General features: G+C 46.3%; 15 non-coding genes across 15 annotated transcripts; all 15 read right to left on the reverse strand.

Moving 5' to 3' along the window:
* Positions 1–1,515: 1,515 nt before the first annotated feature.
* TRNAN-GUU (transfer RNA asparagine (anticodon GUU)) lies at positions 1,516–1,589 on the reverse strand. The gene has a single exon. It is a non-coding gene; the product is annotated as a tRNA-Asn (tRNA).
* A 1,790-nt stretch (positions 1,590–3,379) lies between these two features.
* TRNAW-CCA (transfer RNA tryptophan (anticodon CCA)) lies at positions 3,380–3,451 on the reverse strand. The gene has a single exon. It is a non-coding gene; the product is annotated as a tRNA-Trp (tRNA).
* A 313-nt stretch (positions 3,452–3,764) lies between these two features.
* Positions 3,765–3,838, reverse strand: TRNAN-GUU (transfer RNA asparagine (anticodon GUU)). The gene has a single exon. It is a non-coding gene; the product is annotated as a tRNA-Asn (tRNA).
* Positions 3,839–5,630: 1,792 nt separating this feature from the next.
* Positions 5,631–5,702, reverse strand: TRNAW-CCA (transfer RNA tryptophan (anticodon CCA)). Its single transcript has one exon. It is a non-coding gene; the product is annotated as a tRNA-Trp (tRNA).
* A 313-nt stretch (positions 5,703–6,015) lies between these two features.
* TRNAN-GUU (transfer RNA asparagine (anticodon GUU)) lies at positions 6,016–6,089 on the reverse strand. The gene has a single exon. It is a non-coding gene; the product is annotated as a tRNA-Asn (tRNA).
* Positions 6,090–7,879: 1,790 nt separating this feature from the next.
* On the reverse strand, positions 7,880–7,951 carry TRNAW-CCA (transfer RNA tryptophan (anticodon CCA)). Its single transcript has one exon. It is a non-coding gene; the product is annotated as a tRNA-Trp (tRNA).
* Positions 7,952–8,264: 313 nt separating this feature from the next.
* Positions 8,265–8,338, reverse strand: TRNAN-GUU (transfer RNA asparagine (anticodon GUU)). Its single transcript has one exon. It is a non-coding gene; the product is annotated as a tRNA-Asn (tRNA).
* A 2,175-nt stretch (positions 8,339–10,513) lies between these two features.
* Positions 10,514–10,587, reverse strand: TRNAN-GUU (transfer RNA asparagine (anticodon GUU)). Its single transcript has one exon. It is a non-coding gene; the product is annotated as a tRNA-Asn (tRNA).
* A 1,790-nt stretch (positions 10,588–12,377) lies between these two features.
* Positions 12,378–12,449, reverse strand: TRNAW-CCA (transfer RNA tryptophan (anticodon CCA)). The gene has a single exon. It is a non-coding gene; the product is annotated as a tRNA-Trp (tRNA).
* A 2,176-nt stretch (positions 12,450–14,625) lies between these two features.
* TRNAW-CCA (transfer RNA tryptophan (anticodon CCA)) lies at positions 14,626–14,697 on the reverse strand. The gene has a single exon. It is a non-coding gene; the product is annotated as a tRNA-Trp (tRNA).
* Positions 14,698–17,252: 2,555 nt separating this feature from the next.
* Positions 17,253–17,326, reverse strand: TRNAN-GUU (transfer RNA asparagine (anticodon GUU)). The gene has a single exon. It is a non-coding gene; the product is annotated as a tRNA-Asn (tRNA).
* A 1,790-nt stretch (positions 17,327–19,116) lies between these two features.
* On the reverse strand, positions 19,117–19,188 carry TRNAW-CCA (transfer RNA tryptophan (anticodon CCA)). Its single transcript has one exon. It is a non-coding gene; the product is annotated as a tRNA-Trp (tRNA).
* A 314-nt stretch (positions 19,189–19,502) lies between these two features.
* Positions 19,503–19,576, reverse strand: TRNAN-GUU (transfer RNA asparagine (anticodon GUU)). Its single transcript has one exon. It is a non-coding gene; the product is annotated as a tRNA-Asn (tRNA).
* A 1,786-nt stretch (positions 19,577–21,362) lies between these two features.
* Positions 21,363–21,434, reverse strand: TRNAW-CCA (transfer RNA tryptophan (anticodon CCA)). The gene has a single exon. It is a non-coding gene; the product is annotated as a tRNA-Trp (tRNA).
* Positions 21,435–21,747: 313 nt separating this feature from the next.
* Positions 21,748–21,821, reverse strand: TRNAN-GUU (transfer RNA asparagine (anticodon GUU)). Its single transcript has one exon. It is a non-coding gene; the product is annotated as a tRNA-Asn (tRNA).
* Between the last annotated feature and the right edge of the window lie 5,898 nt (positions 21,822–27,719).

The following is a 27,719-nucleotide window of genomic DNA, read 5'->3' on the forward strand; positions in this document are numbered from 1 at the left end:
AAAGAGGGCAGCAGAGTGCACCAAGAGAACTTGGGGGAAGTAGCTTATGTTAACTACTTGCCATGATCTTTATAGATCCCTCTGTTTGACTGGGTGAATTCTAATTTCTGGGGTAGAGTAAGCAATTTTTGGATCTAGATGCTGTGCGCAACAGGAATGCTATATACTGCACTGTACTGCTACTGAAAAGTTACCAATTTTACAGGATGTTCAGGTAAGCTTTGTTTCAGAAAACAACTTGCTAGAGGCCCTAGGACAGATTACTGGGACAAAGGAAGAGGGTTTGGGGATTAGCACATCTCCTATGAAAGGTACAGTCACGCCCGAGACAACTCTGAGTGCCTCCTCAAATTCTAAGAAATGCGAACTGGGGTCCTACGCCTTTTATTGCTAGGGGATCTTTGTGTTTCAGACAAATGTGCACGCCTCCCAGAGCCCCTTGCAATGCACTTAGGGAAATGGGGGAAGGTGCTGTGAAGCCCTCTCGCTGACAATGTCTCTCTTGTCTATAATGTATCTATGAGAGAGAGAGAAATAGGCAATGCGAGAGTGAAAAAGTAAAATGGAAATGTGTCTACTGAGACCAGTATAAGGGGAAATCCTCACAATCCAGGACCGACAGTTGATTGGGAGGGCGCTTACAGGTTTCCGACACCAGACCGGTACCTGAACTCACAAACCCAAACTGCAAAGTGATGGGCATTGCCACTAGACTGCCGACCCCCTTTCGGGGCCCCAGCATATATCCTTTAGTCACACCTAGAGTTCCCAGGACACTGCAGCATTCAGCGATTACACGAAAATATTGACAGCGCTAGGAGGCCATGCAAATGGCAGAGGTATGCTTTACAAAGCCCACGTAGCGTGCACAAAACAGCACATCAGTCAGGCCCATTTGAAGAGATGGTAAAGAGGAAATACTTCTGCTGCATCCAGTAAAACATAGAGATTGGCCTGCTTTAAAGGTTGACCATGTCCTTCATGGGTGTCTGTCAATATGATACTTCCCTGCTGCAAAGCTTACATTCGAAACGCCAGAACAACTAGTCCCAGAGCACAAAGATGCAGTCAGGTTGAAATAACGAGATACTGAAGAGCAATTTTGTATTTCAGAGTGGGAAAAGCAAATATGCCCCCCACGTGATTTGAACACGCAACCTTCTGATCTGGAGTCAGACGCCCTACCATTGCGCCACGAGGTCCTAGTGGCATTCCACCTGGTGTGTCTGATGACAGAATAAAGGTAGGAGACGTACATGCACCTGCAGAGCCTCATTGCTTCTTTAAGTAGACTGGCTAGGATAGCTTCCTTCTGTGCATCAGTGCACGCTGCAGCCAAACCCTTCCCATGAAGTCTTGATGTTTATGAATTGAATGGCAAGTTTTGAAAAACTAAAGCAAGCGAGAAGAATTGCTTACAGTTTATTGGATTTTTTGGACGTCAGCAGACGAGACCTGCGAGAGGTAAACAGAAGTTCGTAGTTGGTCATGCTGAATTTTTGAGCCAAAATGCATCGTCCCTGGGTGGGCTTGAACCACCAACCGTTCGGTTAACAGCCGAACGCGCTAACCGATTGCGCCACAGAGACTCATGCAGTGCTTACACTGGGGCCTGATTGGTGTGCTGTTTGCTTATGCTTCCCAGGCAACCTGAAAATATTTCTAAAATAGCTCTATTTCCCACAGCAAATCAGGGTATCAAGCACTTCCCTACCTCCCCTAATCCACAAACACAGGGGATTTAGTAGAGGACAGAGCCCATCAACAGTGCACCAAATGTCCTCTGTGTAGGCATAACTTGCTATGAGGAGAAAGCCACAGTTGCGCACTTGTGTTAAAAGGGGACAGTAGGCTGAACCCAGAGAACACGGGAGAAATGACTCAGGTTTACTGAGTGGAACACTCTGTGTCTTTGTGCCAAAAACAGCAGCGTCTTTTCGGTTAACAGCCGAACACGCTAACCAATTGTGCCACAGAGACTCACTGGCATGTGTGCTCTGCCTTTGGCCTGATTGCATTGCTATTTTTTTCTGATTGGCAGAAAACCTGAACTTTTTTCTGAAAAAGGCATGCCTCTCTTAGCACTGCAGTGCATTAGACTGCTCCCTTGCTTCCCTGAGTCCCCAAATACACAACCACCTTGGGCACAATAGAAGACACATTCCAGCAGATTTAGCAAGAGTGCACCAAGGTTTCTATATGTAGGTACCTTGCTGAGAAGCAAGACCTGCAGTTGCATTCTTCTGTTAAAAGAGGGCAGCAGAGTGCACCAAGAGAACTTGGGGGAAGTAGCTTATGTTAACTACTTGCCATGATCTTTATAGATCCCTCTGTTTGACTGGGTGAATTCTAATTTCTGGGGTAGAGTAAGCAATTTTTGGATCTAGATGCTGTGCGCAACAGGAATGCTATATACTGCACTGTACTGCTACTGAAAAGTTACCAATTTTACAGGATGTTCAGGTAAGCTTTGTTTCAGAAAACAACTTGCTAGAGACCCTAGGACAGATTACTGGGACAAAGGAAGAGGGTTTGGGGATTAGCACATCTCCTATGAAAGGTACAGTCACGCCCGAGACAACTCTGAGTGCCTCCTCAAATTCTAAGAAATGCGAACTGGGGTCCTACGCCTTTTATTGCCAGTGGATCTTTGTGTTTCAGACAAATGCGCACGCCTCCCAGAGCCCCATGCAATGCACTTAGGGAAATGGGGGAAGGTGCTGTGCAACCCTCTCGCTGACAATGTCTCTCTTGTCTATAATGTATCTATGAGAGAGAGAGAAATAGGCAATGCGAGAGTGAAAAAGTAAAATGGAAATGTGTCTACTGAGACCAGTATAAGGGGAAATCCTCACAATCCAGGACCGACAGTTGATTGGGAGGGCGCTTACAGTTTTCTGACACCAGACCGGTACCTGAACTCACAAACCCAAACTACAAAGTGATGGGCATTGCCACTAGACTGCCGACCCCCTTTCGGGGACCCAGCATATATCCTTTAGTCACACCTAGAGTTCCCAGGACAGTGCAGCATTCAGCGATTACACAAAAATATTGACAGCGCTAGGAGGCCATGCAAATGGCAGAGGTATGCTTTACAAAGCCCACGTAGCGTGCACAAAACAGCACATCAGTCAGGCCCACTTGAAGAGATGGTAAAGAGGAAATACTTCTGCTGCATCCAGTAAAACATAGAGATTGGCCTGCTTTAAAGGTTGACCATGTCCTTCATGGGTGTCTGTCAATATGATACTTCCCTGCTGCAAAGCTTACATTCGAAACGCCAGAACAACTAGGCCCAGAGCACAAAGATGCAGTCAGGTTGAAATAACGAGATACTGAAGAGCAATTTTGTATTTCAGAGTGGGAAAAGCAAATATGCCCCCGACGTGATTTGAACACGCAACCTTCTGATCTGGAGTCAGACGCCCTACCATTGCGCCACGAGGTCCTAGTGGCAGTCCACCTGGTGTGTCTGATGACAGAATAAAGGTAGGAGACGTACATGCACCTGCAGAGCCTCATTGCTTCTTTAAGTAGACTGGCTAGGATAGCTTCCTTCTGTGCATCAGTACACGCTGCAGCCAAACCCTTCCCATGAAGTCTTGATGTTTATGAATTGAATGGCAAGTTTTGAAAAACTAAAGCAAGCGAGAAGAATTGCTTGCAGTTTATTGGATTTTTTGGACGTCAGCAGACGAGACCTGCGAGAGGTAAACAGAAGTTCATAGTTGGTCATGCTGAATTTTTGAGCCAAAATGCATCGTCCCTGGGTGGGCTTGAACCACCAACCTTTCGGTTAACAGCCGAACGCGCTAACCGATTGCGCCACAGAGACTCATGCAGTGCTTACACTGGGGCCTGATTGGTGTGCTGTTTGCTTATGCTCCCCAGGCAACCTGAAAATATTTCTAAAATAGCTCTATTTCCCACAGCAAATCAGGGTATCAAGCACTTCCCTACCTCCCGTAATCCACAAACACAGGGGATTTAGTAGAAGACAGAGCCTATCAACAGTGCACCAAATGTCCTCTGTGTAGGCATAACTTGCTATGAGGAGAAAGCCACAGTTGCGCACTTGTGTTAAAAGGGGACAGTAGGCTGAACCCAGAGAACACGGGAGAAATGACTCAGGTTTACTGAGTGGAACACTCTGTGTCTTTGTTTTCCCAAAACAGCAGCGTCTTTTCGGTTAACAGCCGAACACGCTAACCAATTGCGCCACAGAGACTCACTGGCATGTGTGTTCTGCCTTTGGCCTGATTGCATTGCTATTTTTTTCTGATTGGCAGAAAACCTGAACTTTTTTCTGAAAAAGGCATGCCTCTCTTAGCACTGCAGTGCATTAGACTGCTCCCTTGCTTCCCTGAGTCCCCAAATACACAACCACCTTGGGCACAATAGAAGACACATTCCAGCAGATTTAGCAAGAGTGCACCAAGGATTCTATATGTAGGTACCTTGCTGAGAAGCAGGACCTGCAGTTGCATTCTTCTGTTAAAAGAGGGCAGCAGAGTGCACCAAGAGAACTTGGGGGAAGTAGCTTATGTTAACTACTTGCCATGATCTTTATAGATCCCTCTGTTTGACTGGGTGAATTCTAATTTCTGGGGTAGAGTAAGCAATTTTTGGATCTAGATGCTGTGCGCAACAGGAATGCTATATACTGCACTGTACTGCTACTGAAAAGTTACCAATTTTACAGGATGTTCAGGTAAGCTTTGTTTCAGAAAACAACTTGCTAGAGGCCCTAGGACAGATTACTGGGACAAAGGAAGAGGGTTTGGGGATTAGCACATCTCCTATGAAAGGTACAGTCACGCCCGAGACAACTCTGAGTGCCTCCTCAAATTCTAAGAAATGCGAACTGGGGTCTTACGCCTTTTATTGCCAGTGGATCTTTGTGTTTCAGACAAATGTGCACGCCTCCCAGAGCCCCATGCAATGCACTTAGGGAAAGGGGGGAAGGTGCTGTAAAGCCCACTCGCTGACAATGTCTCTCTTGTCTATAATGTATCTATGAGAGAGAGAGAAATAGGCAATGTGAGAGTGAAAAAGTAAAATGGAAATGTGTCTACTGAGACCAGTATAAGGGGAAATCCTCACAATCCAGGACCGACAGTTGATTGGGAGGGCGCTTACAGTTTTCTGACACCAGACCGGTACCTGAACTCACAAACCCAAACTACAAAGTGATGGGCATTGCCACTAGACTGCCGACCCCCTTTCGGGGCCCCAGCATATATCCTTTAGTCACACCTAGAGTTCCCGGGACAGTGCAGCATTCAGCGATTACACGAAAATATTGACAGCGCTAGGAGACCATGCAAATGGCAGAGGTATGCTTTACAAAGCCCACGTAGCGTGCACAAAACAGCACATCAGTCAGGCCCACTTGAAGAGATGGTAAAGAGGAAATACTTCTGCTGCATCCAGTAAAACATAGAGATTGGCCTGCTTTAAAGGTTGACCATGTCCTTCATGGGTGTCTGTCAATATGATACTTCCCTGCTGCAAAGTTTACATTCGAAACGCCAGAACAACTAGGCCCAGAGCACAAAGATGCAGTCAGGTTGAAATAACGAGATACTGAAGAGCAATTTTATATTTCAGAGTGGGAAAAGCAAATATGACCCCGACGTGATTTGAACACGCAACCTTCTGATCTGGAGTCAGACGCGCTACCATTGCGCCACGAGGTCCTTGTGGCAGTCCACCTGGTGTGTCTGATGACAGAATAAAGGTAGGAGACGTACATGCACCTGCAGAGCCTCATTGCTTCTTTAAGTAGACTGGCTAGGATAGCTTCCTTCTGTGCATCAGTACACGCTGCAGCCAAACCCTTCCCATGAAGTCTTGATGTTTATGAATTGAATGGCAAGTTTTGAAAAACTAAAGCAAGCGAGAAGAATTGCTTGCAGTTTATTGGATTTTTTGGAAGTCAGCAGACGAGACCTGCGAGAGGTAAACAGAAGTTCATAGTTGGTCATGCTGAATTTTTGAGCCAAAATGCATCGTCCCTGGGTGGGCTTGAACCACCAACCTTTCGGTTAACAGCCGAACGCGCTAACCGATTGCGCCACAGAGACTCATGCAGTGCTTACACTGGGGCCTGATTGGTGTGCTGTTTGCTTATGCTTCCCAGGCAACCTGAAAATATTTCTAAAATAGCTCTATTTCCCACAGCAAATCAGGGTATCAAGCACTTCCCTACCTCCCCTAATCCACAAACACAGGGGATTTAGTAGAGGACAGAGCCCATCAACAGTGCACCAAATGTCCTCTGTGTAGGCATAACTTGCTATGAGGAGAAAGCCACAGTTGCGCCCTTGTGTTAAAAGGGGACAGTAGGCTGAACCCAGAGAACACGGGAGAAATGACTCAGGTTTACTGAGTGGAACACTCTGTGTCTTTGTGCCAAAAACAGCAGCGTCTTTTCGGTTAACAGCCGAACGCGCTAACCAATTGTGCCACAGAGACTCACTGGCATGTGTGTTCTGCCTTTGGCCTGATTGCATTGCTATTTTTTTCTGATTGGCAGAAAACCTGAACTTTTTTCTGAAAAAGGCATGCCTCTCGTAGCACTGCAGTGCATTAGACTGCTCCCTTGCTTCCCTGAGTCCCCAAATACAAAACCACCTTGGGCACAATAGAAGACACATTCCAGCAGATTTAGCAAGAGTGCACCAAGGTTTCTATATGTAGGTACCTTGCTGAGAAGCAAGACCTGCAGTTGCATTCTTCTGTTAAAAGAGGGCAGCAGAGTGCACCAAGAGAACTTGGGGGAAGTAGCTTATGTTAACTACTTGCCATGCTCTTTATAGATCCCTCTGTTTGACTGGGTGAATTCTAATTTCTGGGGTAGAGTAAGCAATTTTTGGATCTAGATGCTGTGCGCAACAGGAATGCTATATACTGCACTGTACTGCTACTGAAAAGTTACCAATTTTACAGGATGTTCAGGTAAGCTTTGTTTCAGAAAACAACTTGCTAGAGGCCCTAGGACAGATTACTGGGACAAAGGAAGAGGGTTTGGGGATTAGCACATCTCCTATGAAAGGTACAGTCACGCCCGAGACAACTCTGAGTGCCTCCTCAAATTCTAAGAAATGCGAACTGGGGTCCTACGCCTTTTATTGCTAGGGGATCTTTGTGTTTCAGACAAATGTGCACGCCTCCCAGAGCCCCATGCAATGCACTTAGGGAAATGGGGGAAGGTGCTGTGAAGCCCTCTCGCTGACAATGTCTCTCTTGTCTATAATGTATCTATGAGAGAGAGAGAAATAGGCAATGCGAGAGTGAAAAAGTAAAATGGAAATGTGTCTACTGAGACCAGTATAAGGGGAAATCCTCACAATCCAGGACCGACAGTTGATTGGGAGGGCGCTTACAGGTTTCCGACACCAGACCGGTACCTGAACTCACAAACCCAAACTGCGAAGTGATGGGCATTGCCACTAGACTGCCGACCCCCTTTCGGGGCCCCAACATATATCCTTTAGTCACACCTAGAGTTCCCAGGACACTGCAGCATTCAGCGATTACACGAAAATATTGACAGCGCTAGGAGGCCATGCAAATGGCAGAGGTATGCTTTACAAAGCCCACGTAGCGTGCACAAAACAGCACATCAGTCAGGCCCACTTGAAGAGATGGTAAAGAGGAAATACTTCTGCTGCATCCAGTGAAACATAGAGATTGGCCTGCTTTAAAGGTTGACCATGTCCTTCATGGGTGTCTGTCAATATGATACTTCCCTGCTGCAAAGCTTACATTCGAAACGCCAGAACAACTAGTCCCAGAGCACAAAGATGAAGTCAGGTTGAAATAACGAGATACTGAAGAGCAATTTTGTATTTCAGAGTGGGAAAAGCAAATATGCCCCCGACGTGATTTGAACACGCAACCTTCTGATCTGGAGTCAGACGCCCTACCATTGCGCCACGAGGTCCTAGTGGCAGTCCACCTGGTGTGTCTGATGACAGAATAAAGGTAGGAGACGTACATGCACCTGCAGAGCCTCATTGCTTCTTTAAGTAGACTGGCTAGGATAGCTTCCTTCTGTGCATCAGTACACGCTGCAGCCAAACCCTTCCCATGAAGTCTTGATGTTTATGAATTGAATGGCAAGTTTTGAAAAACTAAAGCAAGCGAGAAGAATTGCTTGCAGTTTATTGGATTTTTTGGACGTCAGCAGACGAGACCTGCGAGAGGTAAACAGAAGTTCATAGTTGGTCATGCTGAATTTTTGAGCCAAAATGCATCGTCCCTGGGTGTGCTTGAACCACCAACCTTTCGGTTAACAGCCGAACGCGCTAACCGATTGCGCCACAGAGACTCATGCAGTGCTTACACTGGGGCCTGATTGGTGTGCTGTTTGCTTATGCTCCCCAGGCAACCTGAAAATATTTCTAAAATAGCTCTATTTCCCACAGCAAATCAGGGTATCAAGTACTTCCCTACCTCCCGTAATCCACAAACACAGGGGATTTAGTAGAGGACAGAGCCCATCAACAGTGCACCAAATGCCCTCTGTGTAGGCATAACTTGCTATGAGGAGAAAGCCACAGTTGCGCACTTGTGTTAAAAGGGGACAGTAGGCTGAACCCAGAGAACACGGGAGAAATGACTCAGGTTTACTGAGTGGAACACTCTGTGTCTTTGTGCCAAAAACAGCAGCGTCTTTTTGGTTAACAGCAGAACGCGCTAACCAATTGCGCCACAGAGACTCACTGGCATGTGTGTTCTGCCTTTGGCCTGATTGCATTGCTATTTTTTTTATGATTGGCAGAAAACCTGAACTTTTTTCTGAAAAAGGCATGCCTCTCTTAGCACTGCAGTGCATTAGACTGCTCCCTTGCTTCCCTGAGTCCCCAAATACACAACCACCTTGGGCACAATAGAAGACACATTCCAGCAGATTTAGCAAGAGTGCACCAAGGATTCTATATGTAGGTACCTTGCTGAGAAGCAGGACCTGCAGTTGCATTCTTCTGTTAAAAGAGGGCAGCAGAGTGCACCAAGAGAACTTGGGGGAAGTAGCTTATGTTAACTACTTGCCATGATCTTTATAGATCCCTCTGTTTGACTGGGTGAATTCTAATTTCTGGGGTAGAGTAAGCAATTTTTGGATCTAGATGCTGTGCGCAACAGGAATGCTATATACTGCACTGTACTGCTACTGAAAAGTTACCAATTTTACAGGATGTTCAGGTAAGCTTTGTTTCAGAAAACAACTTGCTAGAGGCCCTAGGACAGATTACTGGGACAAAGGAAGAGGGTTTGGGGATTAGCACATCTCCTATGAAAGGTACAGTCACGCCCGAGACAACTCTGAGTGCCTCCTCAAATTCTAAGAAATGCGAACTGGGGTCCTACGCCTTTTATTGCTAGGGGATCTTTGTGTTTCAGACAAATGTGCACGCCTCCCAGAGCCCCATGCAATGCACTTAGGGAAATGGGGGAAGGTGCTGTGCAACCCTCTCGCTGACAATGTCTCTCTTGTCTATAATGTATCTATGAGAGAGAGAGAAATAGGCAATGCGAGAGTGAAAAAGTAAAATGGAAATGTGTCTACTGAGACCAGTATAAGGGGAAATCCTCACAATCCAGGACCGACAGTTGATTGGGAGGGCGCTTACAGGTTTCCGACACCAGACCGGTACCTGAACTCACAAACCCAAACTGCAAAGTGATGGGCATTGCCACTAGACTGCCGACCCCCTTTCGGGGCCCCAGCATATATCCTTTAGTCACACCTAGAGTTCCCAGGACAGTGCAGCATTCAGCGATTACACGAAAATATTGACAGCACTAGGAGGCCATGCAAATGGCAGAGGTATGCTTTACAAAGCCCACGTAGCGTGCACAAAACAGCACATCAGTCAGGCCCACTTGAAGAGATGGTAAAGAGGAAATACTTCTGCTGCATCCAGTAAAACATAGAGATTGGCCTGCTTTAAAGGTTGACCATGTCCTTCATGGGTGTCTGTCAATATGATACTTCCCTGCTGCAAAGTTTACATTCGAAACGCCAGAACAACTAGGCCCAGAGCACAAAGATGCAGTCAGGTTGAAATAACGAGATACTGAAGAGCAATTTTATATTTCAGAGTGGGAAAAGCAAATATGACCCGACGTGATTTGAACACGAAACCTTCGGATCTGGAGTCAGACGCGCTACCATTGCGCCACGAGGTCCATGCGGCACTCCACCTGGTGTGTCTGATGACAGAATAAAGGTAGGAGACGTACATGCACCTGCAGAGCCTCATTGCTTCTTTAAGTAGACTGGCTAGGATAGCTTCCTTCTGTGCATCAGTACACGCTGCAGCCAAACCCTTCCCATGAAGTCTTGATGTTTATGAATTGAATGGCAAGTTTTGAAAAACTAAAGCAAGCGAGAAGAATTGCTTGCAGTTTATTGGATTTTTTGGACGTCAGCAGACGAGACCTGCGAGAGGTAAACAGAAGTCCATAGTTGGTCACGCTGAATTTTTGAGCCAAAATGCATCGTCCCTGGGTGGGCTTGAACCACCAACCTTTCGGTTAACAGCCGAACGCGCTAACCGATTGCGCCACAGAGACTCATGCAGTGCTTACACTGGGGCCTGATTGGTGTGCTGTTTGCTTATGCTCCCCAGGCAACCTGAAAATATTTCTAAAATAGCTCTATTTCCCACAGCAAATCAGGGTATCAAGCACTTCCCTACCTCCCGTAATCCACAAACACAGGGGATTTAGTAGAGGACAGAGCCCATCAACAGTGCACCAAATGCCCTCTGTGTAGGCATAACTTGCTATGAGGAGAAAGCCACAGTTGCGCACTTGTGTTAAAAGGGGACAGTAGGCTGAACCCAGAGAACACGGGAGAAATGACTCAGGTTTACTGAGTGGAACACTCTGTGTCTTTGTGCCCAAAACAGCTGCGTCTTTTCGGTTAACAGCCGAACGCGCTAACCAATTGCGCCACAGAGACTCACTGGCATGTGTGTTCTGCCTTTGGCCTGATTGCATTGCTATTTTTTTCTGATTGGCAGAAAACCTGAACTTTTTTCTGAAAAAGGCATGCCTCTCTTAGCACTGCAGTGCATTAGACTGCTCCCTTGCTTCCCTGAGTCCCCAAATACACAACCACCTTGGGCACAATAGAAGACACATTCCAGCAGATTTAGCAAGAGTGCACCAAGGATTCTATATTTAGGTACCTTGCTGAGAAGCAAGACCTGCAGTTGCATTCTTCTGTTAAAAGAGGGCAGCAGAGTGCACCAAGAGAACTTGGGGGAAGTAGCTTATGTTAACTACTTGCCATGCTCTTTATAGATCCCTCTGTTTGACTGGGTGAATTCTAATTTCTGGGGTAGAGTAAGCAATTTTTGGATCTAGATGCTGTGCGCAACAGGAATGCTATATACTGCACTGTACTGCTCCTGAAAAGTTACCAATTTTACAGGATGTTCAGGTAAGTTTTGTTTCAGAAAACAACTTGCTAGAGGCACTAAGACAGATTACTGGGACAAAGGAAGAGGGTTTGGGGATTAGCACATCTCCTATGAAAGGTACAGTCAAGCCCGAGACAACTCTGAGTGTCACCTCAAATTCTAAGAAATGCAAACTAGGGACCTACGCTTTTTATTGCCAGTGGATCTTTGTGTTTCAGACAAACGTGCACGCCTCCCAGAGCCCCTTGCAATGCACTTAGGGAAATGGGGGAAGGTGCTGTGAAGCCCTCTCGCTGACAATGTCTCTCTTGTCTATAATGTAACTATGAGAGAGAGAGAAATAGGCAATGCGAGAGTGAAAAAGTAAAATGGAAATGTGTCTACTGAGACCAGTATAAGGGGAAATCCTCACAATCCAGGACCGACAGTTGATTGGGAGGGCGCTTACAGTTTTCTGACACCAGACAGGTACCTGAACTCACAAACCCAAACTGCAAAGTGATGCCCATTGCCACTAGACTGCCGACCCCCTTTCGGGGCCCCAGCATATATCCTTTAGTCACACCTAGAGTTCCCAGGACAGTGCAGCATTCAGCGATTACACGAAAATATTGAAAGCGCTAGGAGGCCATGCAAATGGCAGAGGTATGCTTTACAAAGCCCACGTAGCGTGCACAAAACAGCACATCAGTCAGGCCCACTTGAAGAGATGGTAAAGAGGAAATACTTCTGCTGCATCCAGTAAAACATAGAGATTGGCCTGCTTTAAAGGTTGACCATGTCCTTCATGGGTGTCTGTCAATATGATACTTCCCTGCTGCAAAGCTTACATTCGAAACGCCAGAACAACTAGGCCCAGAGCACAAAGATGCAGTCAGGTTGAAATAACGAGATACTGAAGAGCAATTTTGTATTTCAGAGTGGGAAAAGCAAATATGACCCCGACGTGATTTGAACACGCAACCTTCTGATCTGGAGTCAGACGCGCTACCATTGCGCCACGAGGTCCTTGTGGCAATCCACCTGGTGTGTCTGATGACAGAATAAAGGTAGGAGACGTACATGCACCTGCAGAGCCTCATTGCTTCTTTAAGTAGACTGGCTAGGATAGCTTCCTTCTGTGCATCAGCACACGCTGCAGCCAAACCCTTCCCATGAAGTCTTGATGTTTATCAATTGAATGGCAAGTTTTGAAAAACTAAAGCAAGCGAGAAGAATTGCTTGCAGTTTATTGGATTTTTTGGACGTCAGCAGACGAGACCTGCGAGAGGTAAACAGAAGTCCATAGTTGGTCACGCTGAATTTTTGAGCCAAAATGCACCGTCCCTGGGTGGGCTTGAACCACCAACCTTTCGGTTAACAGCAGAACGCGCTAACCGATTGCGCCACAGAGACTCATGCAGTTCTTACACAGGGGCCTGATTGGTGTGCTGTTTGCTTATGCTTCCCAGGCAACCTGAAAATGTTTCTAAAATAGCTCTATTTCCCACAGCAAATCAGGGTATCAAGCACTTCCCTACCTCCCCTAATCCACAAACACAGGGGATTTAGTAGAGGACAGAGCTCATCAACAGTGCACCAAATGTCCTCTGTATAGGCATAACTTGCTATGAGGAGAAAGCCACAGTTGCGCACTTGTGTTAAAAGGGGACAGTAGGCTGAACCCAGAGAACACGGGAGAAATGACTCAGGTTTACTGAGTGGAACACTCTGTGTAATTGTGCCAAAAACAGCAGCATCTTTTCGGTTAACAGCCGAACGCGCTAACCAATTGCGCCACAGAGACTCACTGGCATGTGTGTTCTGCCTTTGGCCTGATTGCATTGCTATTTTTTTCTGATTGGCAGAAAACCTGAACTTTTTTCTGAAAAAGGCATGCCTCTCTTAGCACTGCAGTGCATTAGACTGCTCCCTTGCTTCCCTGAGTCCCCAAATACACAACCACCTTGGGCACAATAGAAGACACATTCCAGCAGATTTAGCAAGAGTGCACCAAGGATTCTATATGTAGGTACCTTGCTGAGAAGCAAGACCTGCAGTTGCATTCTTCTGTTAAAAGAGGGCAGCAGAGTGCACCAAGAGAACTTGGGGGAAGTAGCTTATGTTAACTACTTGCCATGCTCTTTATAAACCCCTCTGTTTGACTGGGTGAATTCTAATTTCTGGGGTAGAGTAAGCAATTTTTGGATCTAGATGCTGTGTGCAACAGGAATGCTATATACTGCACTGTACTGCTACTGAAAAGTTACCAATTTGACAGGATGTTCAGGTAAGCTTTGTTTCAGAAAACAACTTGCTAGAGGCACTAAGACAGATTACTGGGACAAAGGAAGAGTGTTTGGGGATTAGCACATCTCCTATGAAAGGTACAGTCACGCCCGAGACAACTCTGAGTGTCACCTCAAATTCTAAGAAATGCAAACTAGGGACCTACGCTTTTTATTGCTAGGGGATCTTTGTGTTTCAGACAAATGTGCACGCCTCCCAGAGCCCCTTGCAATGCACTTAGGGAAAGGGGGGAAGGTGCTGTGAAGCCCTCTCGCTGACAATGTCTCTCTTGTCTATAATGTATCTATGAGAGAGAGAGAAATAGGCAATGCGAGAGTGAAAAAGTAAAATGGAAATGTGTCTACTGAGACCAGTATAAGGGGAAATCCTCACAATCCAGGACCGACAGTTGATTGGGAGGGCGCTTACAGGTTTCCGACACCAGACCGGTACCTGAACTCACAAACCCAAACTGCAAAGTGATGGGCATTGCCACTAGACTGCCGACCGCCTTTCGGGCCTCAGCATATATCCTTTAGTCACACCTAGAGTTCCCAGGACAGTGCAGCATTCAGCGATTACACGAAAATATTGACAGCGCTAGGAGGCCATGCAAATGGCAGAGGTATGCTTTACAAAGCCCACGTAGCGTGCACAAAACAGCACATCAGTCAGGCCCACTTGAAGAGATGGTAAAGAGGAAATACTTCTGCTGCATCCAGTAAAACATAGAGATTGGCCTGCTTTAAAGGTTGACCATGTACTTCATGGGTGTCTGTCAATATGATACTTCCCTGCTGCAAAGTTTACATTCGAAACGCCAGAACAACTAGGCCCAGAGCACAAAGATGCAGTCAGGTTGAAATAACGAGATACTGAAGAGCAATTTTGTATTTCAGAGTGGGAAAAGCAAATATGACCCCGACGTGATTTGAACACGCAACCTTCTGATCTGGAGTCAGACGCGCTACCATTGCGCCACGAGGTCCTTGTGGCAGTCCACCTGGTGTGTCTGATGACAGAATAAAGGTAGGAGACGTACATGCACCTGCAGAGCCTCATTGCTTCTTTAAGTAGACTGGCTAGGATAGCTTCCTTCTGTGCATCAGTACACGCTGCAGCCAAACCCTTCCCATGAAGTCTTGATGTTTATGAATTGAATGGCAAGTTTTGAAAAACTAAAGCAAGCGAGAAGAATTGCTTGCAGTTTATTGGATTTTTTGGACGTCAGCAGACGAGACCTGCGAGAGGTAAACAGAAGTTCATAGTTGGTCATGCTGAATTTTTGAGCCAAAATGCATCGTCCCTGGGTGGGCTTGAACCACCAACCTTTACAGCCGAACGCGCTAACCGATTGCGCCACAGAGACTCATGCAGTTCTTACACAGGGGCCTGATTGGTGTGCTGTTTGCTTATGCTTCCCAGGCAACCTGAAAATATTTCTAAAATAGCTCTATTTCCCACAGCAAATCAGGGTATCAAGCACTTCCCTACCTCCCCTAATCCACAAACACAGGGGATTTAGTAGAGGACAGAGCTCATCAACAGTGCACCAAATGTCCTCTGTATAGGCATAACTTGCTATGAGGAGAAAGCCACAGTTGCGCACTTGTGTTAAAAGGGGACAGTAGGCTGAACCCAGAGAACACGGGAGAAATGACTCAGGTTTACTGAGTGGAACACTCTGTGTAATTGTGCCAAAAACAGCAGCATCTTTTCGGTTAACAGCCGAACGCGCTAACCAATTGCGCCACAGAGACTCACTGGCATGTGTGTTCTGCCTTTGGCCTGATTGCATTGCTATTTTTTTCTGATTGGCAGAAAACCTGATTTTTTTTCTGAAAAAGGCATGCCTCTCTTAGCACTGCAGTGCATTAGACTGCTCCCTTGCTTCCCTGAGTCCCCAAATACACAACCACCTTGGGCACAATAGAAGACACATTCCAGCAGATTTAGCAAGAGTGCACCAAGGTTTCTATATGTAGGTACCTTGCTGAGAAGCAAGACCTGCAGTTGCATTCTTCTGTTAAAAGAGGGCAGCAGAGTGCACCAAGAGAACTTGGGGGAAGTAGCTTATGTTAACTACTTGCCATGCTCTTTATAGATCCCTCTGTTTGACTGGGTGAATTCTAATTTCTGGGGTAGAGTAAGCAATTTTTGGATCTAGATGCTGTGCGCAACAGGAATGCTATATACTGCACTGTACTGCTACTGAAAAGTTACCAATTTTACAGGATGTTCAGGTAAGCTTTGTTTCAGAAAACAACTTGCTAGAGGCACTAAGACAGATTACTGGGACAAAGGAAGAGGGTTTGGGGATTAGCACATCTCCTATGAAAGGTACAGTCACGCCCGAGACAACTCTGAGTGTCACCTCAAATTCTAAGAAATGCAAACTAGGGACCTACGCTTTTTATTGCCAGTGGATCTTTGTGTTTCAGACAAATGTGCACGCCTCCCAGAGCCCCTTGCAATGCACTTAGGGAAAGGGGGGAAGGTGCTGTGAAGCCCTCTCGCTGACAGAGTCTCTCTTGTCTATAATGTAACTATGAGAGAGAGAGAAATAGGCAATGCGAGAGTGAAAAAGTAAAATGGAAATGTGTCTACTGAGACCAGTATAAGGGGAAATCCTCACAATCCAGGACCGACAGTTGATTGGGAGGGCGCTTACAGGTTTCCGACACCAGACCGGTACCTGAACTCACAAACCCAAACTGCAAAGTGATGGGCATTGCCACTAGACTGCCGACCCCCTTTCGGGGCCCCAGCATATATCCTTTAGTCACACCTAGAGTTCCCAGGACACTGCAGCATTCAGCGATTACACGAAAATATTGACAGCGCTAGGAGGCCATGCAAATGGCAGAGGTATGCTTTACAAAGCCCACGTAGCGTGCACAAAACAGCACATCAGTCAGGCCCACTTGAAGAGATGGTAAAGAGGAAATACTTCTGCTGCATCCAGTAAAACATAGAGATTGGCCTGCTTTAAAGGTTGACCATGTCCTTCATGGGTGTCTGTCAATATGATACTTCCCTGCTGCAAAGCTTACATTCGAAACGCCAGAACAACCAGGCCCAGAGCACAAAGATGCAGTCAGGTTGAAATAACGAGATACTGAAGAGCAATTTTATATTTCAGAGTGGGAAAAGCAAATATGACCCCGACGTGATTTGAACACGCAACCTTCTGATCTGGAGTCAGACGCCTACCATTGCGCCACGAGGTCCTTGTGGCAATCCACCTGGTGTGTCTGATGACAGAATAAAGGTAGGAGACGTGCATGGACCTGCAGAGCCTCATTGCTTCTTTAGGTAGACTGGCTAGGATAGCTTCCTTCTGTGCATCAGTACACGCTGCAGCCAAACCCTTCCCATGAAGTCTTGATGTTTATGAATTGAATGTCAAGTTTTGAAAAACTAAAGCAAGCGAGAAGAATTGCTTGCAGTTTATTGGATTTTTTGGACGTCAGCAGACGAGACCTGCGAGAGGTAAACAGAAGTTCATAGTTGGTCATGCTGAATTTTTGAGCCAAAATGCATCGTGCCTGGGTGGGCTTGAACCACCAACCTTTCGGTTAACAGCCGAACGCGCTAACCGATTGCGCCACAGAGACTCATGCAGTGCCTACACTGGGGCCTGATTGGTGTGCTGTTTGTTTATGCTCCCCAGGCAACCTGAAAATATTTCTAAAATAGCTCTATTTCCCACAGCAAATCCGGGTATGAAGTACTTCCCTACCTCCCGTAATCCACAAACACAGGGGATTTAGTAGAGGACAGAGCCCATCAACAGTGCACCAAATGCCCTCTGTGTAGGCATAACTTGCTATGAGGAGAAAGCCACAGTTGCGCACTTGTGTTAAAAGGGGACAGTAGGCTGAACCCAGAGAACACGGGAGAAATGACTCAGGTTTACTGAGTGGAACACTCTGTGTCTTTGTGCCCAAAACAGCAGCGTCTTTTCGGTTAACAGCCGAACGCGCTAACCAATTGCGCCACAGAGACTCACTGGCATGTGTGTTCTGCCTTTGGCCTGATTGCATTGCTATTTTTTTCTGATTGGCAGAAAACCTGAACTTTTTTCTGAAAAAGGCATGCCTCTCGTAGCACTGCAGTGCATTAGATTGCTCCCTTGCTTCCCTGAGTCCCCAAATACACAACCACCTTGGGCACAATAGAAGACACATTCCAGCAGATTTAGCAAGAGTGCACCAAGGTTTCTATATGTAGGTACCTTGCTGAGAAGCAAGACCTGCAGTTGCATTCTTCTGTTAAAAGAGGGCAGCAGAGTGCACCAAGAGAACTTGGGGGAAGTAGCTTATGTTAACTACTTGCCATGCTCTTTATAGATCCCTCTGTTTGACTGGGTGAATTCTAATTTCTGGGGTAGAGTAAGCAATTTTTGGATCTAGATGCTGTGCGCAACAGGAATGCTATATACTTCACTGTACTGCTACTGAAAAGTTACCAATTTTACAGGATGTTCAGGTAAGCTTTGTTTCAGAAAACAACTTGCTAGAGGCACTAAGACAGATTACTGGGACAAAGGAAGAGGGTTTGGGGATTAGCACATCTCCTATGAAAGGTACAGTCACGCCCGAGACAACTCTGAGTGTCACCTCAAATTCTAAGAAATGCAAACTAGGGACCTACGCTTTTTATTGCCAGTGGATCTTTGTGTTTCAGACAAATGTGCACGCCTCCCAGAGCCCCTTGCAATGCACTTAGGGAAATGGGGGAAGTTGCTGTGAAGCCCTCTCGCTGACAATGTCTCTCTTGTCTATAATGTATCTATGAGAGAGAGAGAAATAGGCAATGCGAGAGTGAAAAAGTAAAATGGAAATGTGTCTACTGAGACCAGTATAAGGGGAAATCCTCACAATCCAGGACCGACAGTTGATTGGGAGGGCGCTTACAGGTTTCCGACACCAGACCGGTACCTGAACTCACAAACCCAAACTGCAAAGTGATGGGCATTGCCACTAGACTGCCGACCCCCTTTCGGGGCCCCAGCATATATCCTTTAGTCACACCTAGAGTTCCCACGACAGTGCAGCATTCAGCGATTACACGAAAATATTGACAGCGCTAGGAGGCCATGCAAATGGCAGAGGTATGCTTTACAAAGCCCACGTAGCGTGCACAAAACAGCACATCAGTCAGGCCCACTTGAAGAGATGGTAAAGAGGAAATACTTCTGCTGCATCCAGTAAAACATAGAGATTGGCCTGCTTTAAAGGTTGACCATGTCCTTCATGGGTGTCTGTCAATATGATACTTCCCTGCTGCAAAGCTTACATTCGAAACGCCAGAACAACTAGGCCCAGAGCACAAAGATGCAGTCAGGTTGAAATAACGAGAAACTGAAGAGCAATTTTATATTTCAGAGTGGGAAAAGCAAATATGCCCCCGACGTGATTTGAACACGAAACCTTCTGATCTGGAGTCAGACGCGCTACCATTGCGCCACGAGGTCCTTGCGGCAGTTCACCTGGTGTGTCTGATGACAGAATAAAGGTAGGAGACGTACATGGACCTGCAGAGCCTCATTGCTTCTTTAAGTAGACTGGCTAGGATAGCTTCCTTCTGTGCATCAGTACACGCTGCAGCCAAACCCTTCCCATTAAGTCTTGATGTTTATGAATTGAATGGCAAGTTTTGAAAAACTAAAGCAAGCGAGAAGAATTGCTTGCAGTTTATTGGATTTTTTGGACGTCAGCAGACGAGACCTGCGAGAGGTAAACAGAAGTCCATAGTTGGTCACGCTGAATTTTTTGAGCCAAAATGCACCGTCCCTGGGTGGGCTTGAACCACCAACCTTTCGGTTAACAGCCGAACGCGCTAACCGATTGCGCCACAGAGACTCATGCAGTGCTTACACTGGGGCCTGATTGGTGTGCTGTTTGCTTATGCTCCCCAGGCAACCTGAAAATATTTCTAAAATAGCTCTATTTCCCACAGCAAATCAGGGTATCAAGCACTTCCCTACCTCCCGTAATCCACAAACACAGGGGATTTAGTAGAGGACAGAGCCCATCAACAGTGCACCAAATGCCCTCTGTGTAGGCATAACTTGCTATGAGGAGAAAGCCACAGTTGCGCACTTGTGTTAAAAGGGGACAGTAGGCTGAACCCAGAGAACACGGGAGAAATGACTCAGGTTTACTGAGTGGAACACTCTGTGTCTTTGTGCCCAAAACAGCAGCGTCTTTTCGGTTAACAGCCGAACGCGCTAACCAATTGCGCCACAGAGACTCACTGGCATGTGTGTTCTGCCTTTGGCCTGATTGCATTGCTATTTTTTTCTGATTGGCAGAAAACCTGAACTTTTTTCTGAAAAAGGCATGCCTCTCTTAGCACTGCAGTGCATTAGACTGCTCCCTTGCTTCCCTGAGTCCCCAAATACACAACCACCTTGGGCACAATAGAAGACACATTCCAGCAGATTTAGCAAGAGTGCACCAAGGATTCTATATTTAGGTACCTTGCTGAGAAGCAAGACCTGCAGTTGCATTCTTCTGTTAAAAGAGGGCAGCAGAGTGCACCAAGAGAACTTGGGGGAAGTAGCTTATGTTAACTACTTGCCATGCTCTTTATAGATCCCTCTGTTTGACTGGGTGAATTCTAATTTCTGGGGTAGAGTAAGCAATTTTTGGATCTAGATGCTGTGCGCAACAGGAATGCTATTTACTGCACTGTACTGCTCCTGAAAAGTTACCAATTTTACAGGATGTTCAGGTAAGCTTTGTTTCAGAAAACAACTTGCTAGAGGCACTAAGACAGATTACTGGGACAAAGGAAGAGGGTTTGGGGATTAGCACATCTCCTATGAAAGGTACAGTCACGCCCGAGACAACTCTGAGTGTCACCTCAAATTCTAAGAAATGCAAACTAGGGACCTACGCTTTTTATTGCCAGTGGATCTTTGTGTTTCAGATAAACGTGCACGCCTCCCAGAGCCCCTTGCAATGCACTTAGGGAAAGGGGGGAAGGTGCTGTGAAGCCCTCTCGCTGACAATGTCTCTCTTGTCTATAATGTAACTATGAGAGAGAGAGAAATAGGCAATGCGAGAGTGAAAAAGTAAAATGGAAATGTGTCTACTGAGACCAGTATAAGGGGAAATCCTCACAATCCAGGACCGACAGTTGATTGGGAGGGCGCTTACAGGTTTCCGACACCAGACCGGTACCTGAACTCACAAACCCAAACTGCAAAGTGATGCCAATTGCCACTAGACTGCCGACCCCCTTTCGGGGCCCCAGCATCCTTTAGTCACACATAGAGTTCCCAGGACAGTGCAGCATTCAGCGATTACACGAAAATATTGAAAGCGCTAGGAGGCCATGCAAATGGCAGAGGTATGCTTTACAAAGCCCACGTAGCGTGCACAAAACAGCACATCAGTCAGGCCCACTTGAAGAGATGGTAAAGAGGAAATACTTCTGCTGCATCCAGTAAAACATAGAGATTGGCCTGCTTTAAAGGTTGACCATGTCCTTCATGGGTGTCTGTCAACATGATACTTCCCTGCTGCAAAGTTTACATTCGAAACGCCAGAACAACTAGGCCCAGAGCACAAAGATGCAGTCAGGTTGAAATAACGAGATACTGAAGAGCAATTTTATATTTCAGAGTGGGAAAAGCAAATATGCCCCCGACGTGATTTGAACACACAACCTTCTGATCTGGAGTCAGACGCGCTACCATTGCGCCACGAGGTCCTTGTGGCAATCCACCTGGTGTGTCTGATGACAGAATAAAGGTAGGAGACGTACATGGACCTGCAGAGCCTCATTGCTTCTTTAAGTAGACTGGCTAGGATAGCTTCCTTCTGTGCATCAGTACACGCTGCAGCCAAACCCTTCCCATGAAGTCTTGATGTTTATGAATTGAATGGCAAGTTTTGAAAAACTAAAGCAAGCGAGAAGAATTGCTTGCAGTTTATTGGATTTTTTGGACGTCAGCAGACGAGACCTGCGAGAGGTAAACAGAAGTCCATAGTTGGTCACGCTGAATTTTTGAGCCAAAATGCACCGTCCCTGGGTGGGCTTGAACCACCAACCTTTCGGTTAACAGCCGAACGCGCTAACCGATTGCGCCACAGAGACTCATGCAGTTCTTACACAGGGGCCTGATTGGTGTGCTGTTTGCTTATGCTTCCCAGGCAACCTGAAAATATTTCTAAAATAGCTCTATTTCCCACAGCAAATCAGGGTATCAAGCACTTCCCTACCTCCCCTAATCCACAAACACAGGGGATTTAGTAGAGGACAGAGCTCATCAACAGTGCACCAAATGTCCTCTGTATAGGCATAACTTGCTATGAGGAGAAAGCCACAGTTGCGCACTTGTGTTAAAAGGGGACAGTAGGCTGAACCCAGAGAACACGGGAGAAATGACTCAGGTTTACTGAGTGGAACACTCTGTGTAATTGTGCCAAAAACAGCAGCATCTTTTCGGTTAACAGCCGAACGCGCTAACCAATTGCGCCACAGAGACTCACTGGCATGTGTGTTCTGCCTTTGGCCTGATTGCATTGCTATTTTTTTCTGATTGGCAGAAAACCTGAACTTTTTTCTGAAAAAGGCATGCCTCTCTTAGCACTGCAGTGCATTAGACTGCTCCCTTGCTTCCCTGAGTCCCCAAATACACAACCACCTTGGGCACAATAGAAGACACATTCCAGCAGATTTAGCAAGAGTGCACCAAGGATTCTATATGTAGGTACCTTGCTGAGAAGCAAGACCTGCAGTTGCATTCTTCTGTTAAAAGAGGGCAGCAGAGTGCACCAAGAGAACTTGGGGGAAGTAGCTTATGTTAACTACTTGCCATGCTCTTTATAGACCCCTCTGTTTGACTGGGTGAATTCTAATTTCTGGGGTAGAGTAAGCAATTTTTGGATCTAGATGCTGTGCGCAACAGGAATGCTATATACTGCACTGTACTGCTACTGAAAAGTTACCAATTTTACAGGATGTTCAGGTAAGCTTTGTTTCAGAAAACAACTTGCTAGAGGCACTAAGACAGATTACTGGGACAAAGGAAGAGTGTTTGGGGATTAGCACATCTCCTATGAAAGGTACAGTCACGCCCGAGACAACTCTGAGTGTCACCTCAAATTCTAAGAAATGCAAACTAGGGACCTACGCTTTTTATTGCTAGGGGATCTTTGTGTTTCAGACAAATGTGCACGCCTCCCAGAGCCCCTTGCAATGCACTTAGGGAAAGGGGGGAAGGTGCTGTGAAGCCCTCTCGCTGACAATGTCTCTCTTGTCTATAATGTATCTATGAGAGAGAGAGAAATAGGCAATGCGAGAGTGAAAAAGTAAAATGGAAATGTGTCTACTGAGACCAGTATAAGGGGAAATCCTCACAATCCAGGACCGACAGTTGATTGGGAGGGCGCTTACAGGTTTCCGACACCAGACCGGTACCTGAACTCACAAACCCAAAGTGCAAAGTGATGGGCATTGCCACTAGACTGCCGACCCCCTTTCGGGGCCCCAGCATGTATCCTTTAGTCACACCTAGAGTTCCCAGGACAGTGCAGCATTCAGCGATTACACGAAAATATTGACAGCGCTAGGAGGCCATGCAAATGGCAGAGGTATGCTTTACAAAGCCCACGTAGCGTGCACAAAACAGCACATCAGTCAGGCCCACTTGAAGAGATGGTAAAGAGGAAATACTTCTGCTGCATCCAGTAAAACATAGAGATTGGCCTGCTTTAAAGTTTGACCATGTCCTTCATGGGTGTCTGTCAATATGATACTTCCCTGCTGCAAAGCTTACATTCGAAACGCCAGAACAACTAGGCCCAGAGCACAAAGATGCAGTCAGGTTGAAATAACGAGATACTAAAGAGCAATTTTGTATTTCAGAGTGGGAAAAGCAAATATGACCCCGACGTGATTTGAACACGCAACCTTCTGATCGGGAGTCAGACGTGCTACCATTGCGCCACGAGGTCCTTGTGGCAGTCCACCTGGTGTGTCTGATGACAGAATAAAGGTAGGAGACGTACATGCACCTGCAGAGCCTCATTGCTTCTTTAAGTAGACTGGCTAGGATAGCTTCCTTCTGTGCATCAGTACACGCTGCAGCCAAACCCTTCCCATGAAGTCTTGATGTTTATGAATTGAATGGCAAGTTTTGAAAAACTAAAGCAAGCGAGAAGAATTGCTTGCAGTTTATTGGATTTTTTGGACGTCAGCAGACGAGACCTGCGAGAGGTAAACAGAAGTTCATAGTTGGTCATGCTGAATTTTTGAGCCAAAATGCATCGTCCCTGGGTGGGCTTGAACCACCAACCTTTACAGCCGAACGCGCTAACCGATTGCGCCACAGAGACTCAAGCAGTGCTTACACTGGGGCCTGATTGGTGTGCTGTTTGCTTATGCTCCCCAGGCAACCTGAAAATATTTCTAAAATAGCTCTATTTCCCACAGCAAATCAGGGTATCAAGCACTTCCCTACCTCCCCTAATCCACAAACACAGGGGATTTAGTAGAGGACAGAGCTCATCAACAGTGCACCAAATGTCCTCTGTATAGGCATAACTTGCTATGAGGAGAAAGCCACAGTTGCGCACTTGTGTTAAAAGGGGACAGTAGGCTGAACCCAGAGAACACGGGAGAAATGACTCAGGTTTACTGAGTGGAACACTCTGTGTCTTTGTGCCAAAAACAGCAGCGTCTTTTCGGTTAACAGCCGAACGCGCTAACCAATTGCGCCACAGAGACTCACTGGCATGTGTGTTCTGCCTTTGGCCTGATTGCATTGCTATTTTTTTCTGATTGGCAGAAAACCTGAACTTTTTTCTGAAAAAGGCATGCCTCTCTTAGCACTGCAGTGCATTAGGCTGCTCCCTTGCTTCCCTGAGTCCCCAAATACACAACCACCTTGGGCACAATAGAAGACACATTCCAGCAGATTTAGCAAGAGTGCACCAAGGATTCTATATGTAGGTACCTTGCTGAGAAGCAAGACCTGCAGTTGCATTCTTCTGTTAAAAGAGGGCAGCAGAGTGCACCAAGAGAACTTGGGGGAAGTAGCTTATGTTAACTACTTGCCATGATCTTTATAGATCCCTCTGTTTGACTGGGTGAATTCTAATTTCTGGGGTAGAGTAAGCAATTTTTGGATCTAGATGCTGTGAGCAACAGGAATGCTATATACTGCACTGTACTGCTACTGAAAAGTTACCAATTTTACAGGATGTTCAGGTAAGCTTTGTTTCAGAAAACAACTTGCTAGAGGCACTAAGACAGATTACTGGGACAAAGGAAGAGGGTTTGGGGATTAGCACATCTCCTATGAAAGGTACAGTCACGCCCGAGACAACTCTGAGTGTCACCTCAAATTCTAAGAAATGCAAACTAGGGACCTACGCTTTTTATTGCCAGTGGATCTTTGTGTTTCAGACAAATGTGCACGCCTCCCAGAGCCCCATGCAATGCACTTAGGGAAATGGGGGAAGGTGCTGTGAAGCCCTCTCGCTGACAATGTCTCTCTTGTCTATAATGTATCTATGAGAGAGAGAGAAATAGGCAATGCGAGAGTGAAAAAGTAAAATGGAAATGTGTCTACTGAGACCAGTATAAGGGGAAATCCTCACAATCCAGGACCGACAGTTGATTGGGAGGGCGCTTACAGGTTTCCGACACCAGACCGGTACCTGAACTCACAAACCCAAACTGCAAAGTGATGGGCATTGCCACTAGACTGCCGACCCCCTTTCGGGGCCCCAGCATATATCCTTTAGTCACACCTAGAGTTCCCAGGACAGTGCAGCATTCAGCGATTACACGCAAATATTGACAGCGCTAGGAGGCCATGCAAATGGCAGAGGTATGCTTTACAAAGCCCACGTAGCGTGCACAAAACAGCACATCAGTCAGGCCCACTTGAAGAGATGGTAAAGAGGAAATACTTCTGCTGCATCCAGTAAAACATAGAGATTGGCCTGCTTTAAAGGTTGACGATGGGTGTCTGTCAATATGATACTTCCCTGCTGCAAAGCTTACATTCGAAACGCCAGAACAACCAGGCTCAGAGCACAAAGATGCAGTCAGGTTGAAATAACGAGATACTGAAGAGCAATTTTATATTTCAGAGTGGGAAAAGCAAATATGACCCCGAAGTGATTTGAACACACAACCTTCTGATCTGGAGTCAGACGCCTACCATTGCGCCACGAGGTCCTTGTGGCAGTCCACTTGGTGTGTCTGATGACAGAATAAAGGTAGGAGACGTACATGCACCTGCAGAGCCTCATTGCTTATTTAAGTAGACTGGCTAGGATAGCTTCCTTCTGTGCATCAGTACACGCTGCAGCCAAACCCTTCCCATGAAGTCTTGATGTTTATGAATTGAATGGCAAGTTTTGAAAAACTAAAGCAAGCGAGAAGAATTGCTTGCAGTTTATTGGATTTTTTGGACGTCAGCAGACGAGACCTGCGAGAGGTAAACAGAAGTTCATAGTTGGTCATGCTGAATTTTTGAGCCAAAATGCATCGTCCCTGGGTGGGCTTGAACCACTAACCTTTCGGTTAACAGCCGAACGCGCTAACTGATTGCGCCACAGAGACTCATGCAGTGCTTACACTGGGGCCTGATTGGTGTGCTGTTTGCTCATGCTTCCCAGGCAACCTGAAAATATTTCTAAAATAGCTCTATTTCCCACAGCAAATCAGGGTATCAAGCACTTCCCTACCTCCCCTAATCCACAAACACAGGGGATTTAGTAGAGGACAGAGCCCATCAACAGTGCACCAAATGTCCTCTGTGTAGGCATAACTTGCTATGAGGAGAAAGCCACAGTTGCGCACTTGTGTTAAAAGGGGACAGTAGGCTGAACCCAGAGAACACGGGAGAAATGACTCAGGTTTACTGAGTGGAACACTCTGTGTCTTTGTGCCAAAAACAGCAGCGTCTTTTCGGTTAACAGCCGAACGCGCTAACCAATTGTGCCACAGAGACTCACTGGCATGTGTGTTCTGCCTTTGGCCTGATTGCATTGCTATTTTTTTCTGATTGGCAGAAAACCTGAACTTTTTTCTGAAAAAGGCATGCCTCTCTTAGCACTGCAGTGCATTAGACTGCTCCCTTGCTTCCCTGAGTCCCCAAATACACAACCACCTTGGGCACAATAGAAGACACATTCCAGCAGATTTAGCAAGAGTGCACCAAGGATTCTATATGTAGGTACCTTGCTGAGAAGCAAGACCTGCAGTTGCATTCTTCTGTTAAAAGAGGGCAGCAGAGTGCACCAAGAGAACTTGGGGGAAGTAGCTTATGTTAACTACTTGCCATGCTCTTTATAGATCCCTCTGTTTGACTGGGTGAATTCTAATTTCTGGGGTAGATTAAGCAATTTTTGGATCTAGATGCTGTGCGCAACAGGAATGCTATATACTGCACTGTACTGCTACTGAAAAGTTACCAATTTTACAGGATGTTCAGGTAAGCTTTGTTTCAGAAAACAACTTGCTAGAGGCACTAAGACAGATTACTGGGACAAAGGAAGAGGGTTTGGGGATTAGCACATCTCCTATGAAAGGTACAGTCACGCCCGAGACAACTCTGAGTGCCTCCTCAAATTCTAAGAAATGCGAACTGGGGTCCTACGCCTTTTATTGCCAGTGGATCTTTGTGTTTCAGACAAATGTGCACGCCTCCCAGAGCCCCTTGCAATGCACTTAGGGAAAGGGGGGAAGGTGCTGTGAAGCCCACTCGCTGACAATGTCTCTCTTGTCTATAATGTATCTATGAGAGAGCGAGAAATAGGCAATGCGAGAGTGAAAAAGTAAAATGGAAATGTGTCTACTGAGACCAGTATAAGGGGAAATCCTCACAATCCAGGACCGACAGTTGATTGGGAGGGCGCTTACAGGTTTCCGACACCAGACCGGTACCTGAACTCACAAACCCAAACTGCAAAGTGATGGGCATTGCCACTAGACTGCCGACCCCCTTTCGGGCCTCAGCATATATCCTTTAGTCAC

The sequence above is a fragment of the Ambystoma mexicanum genome, chromosome 11 (assembly GCF_040938575.1).
Source record: "Ambystoma mexicanum isolate Mex_15411 chromosome 11, UKY_AmexF1_1, whole genome shotgun sequence".
Taxonomy (NCBI): domain Eukaryota; kingdom Metazoa; phylum Chordata; class Amphibia; order Caudata; family Ambystomatidae; genus Ambystoma; species Ambystoma mexicanum.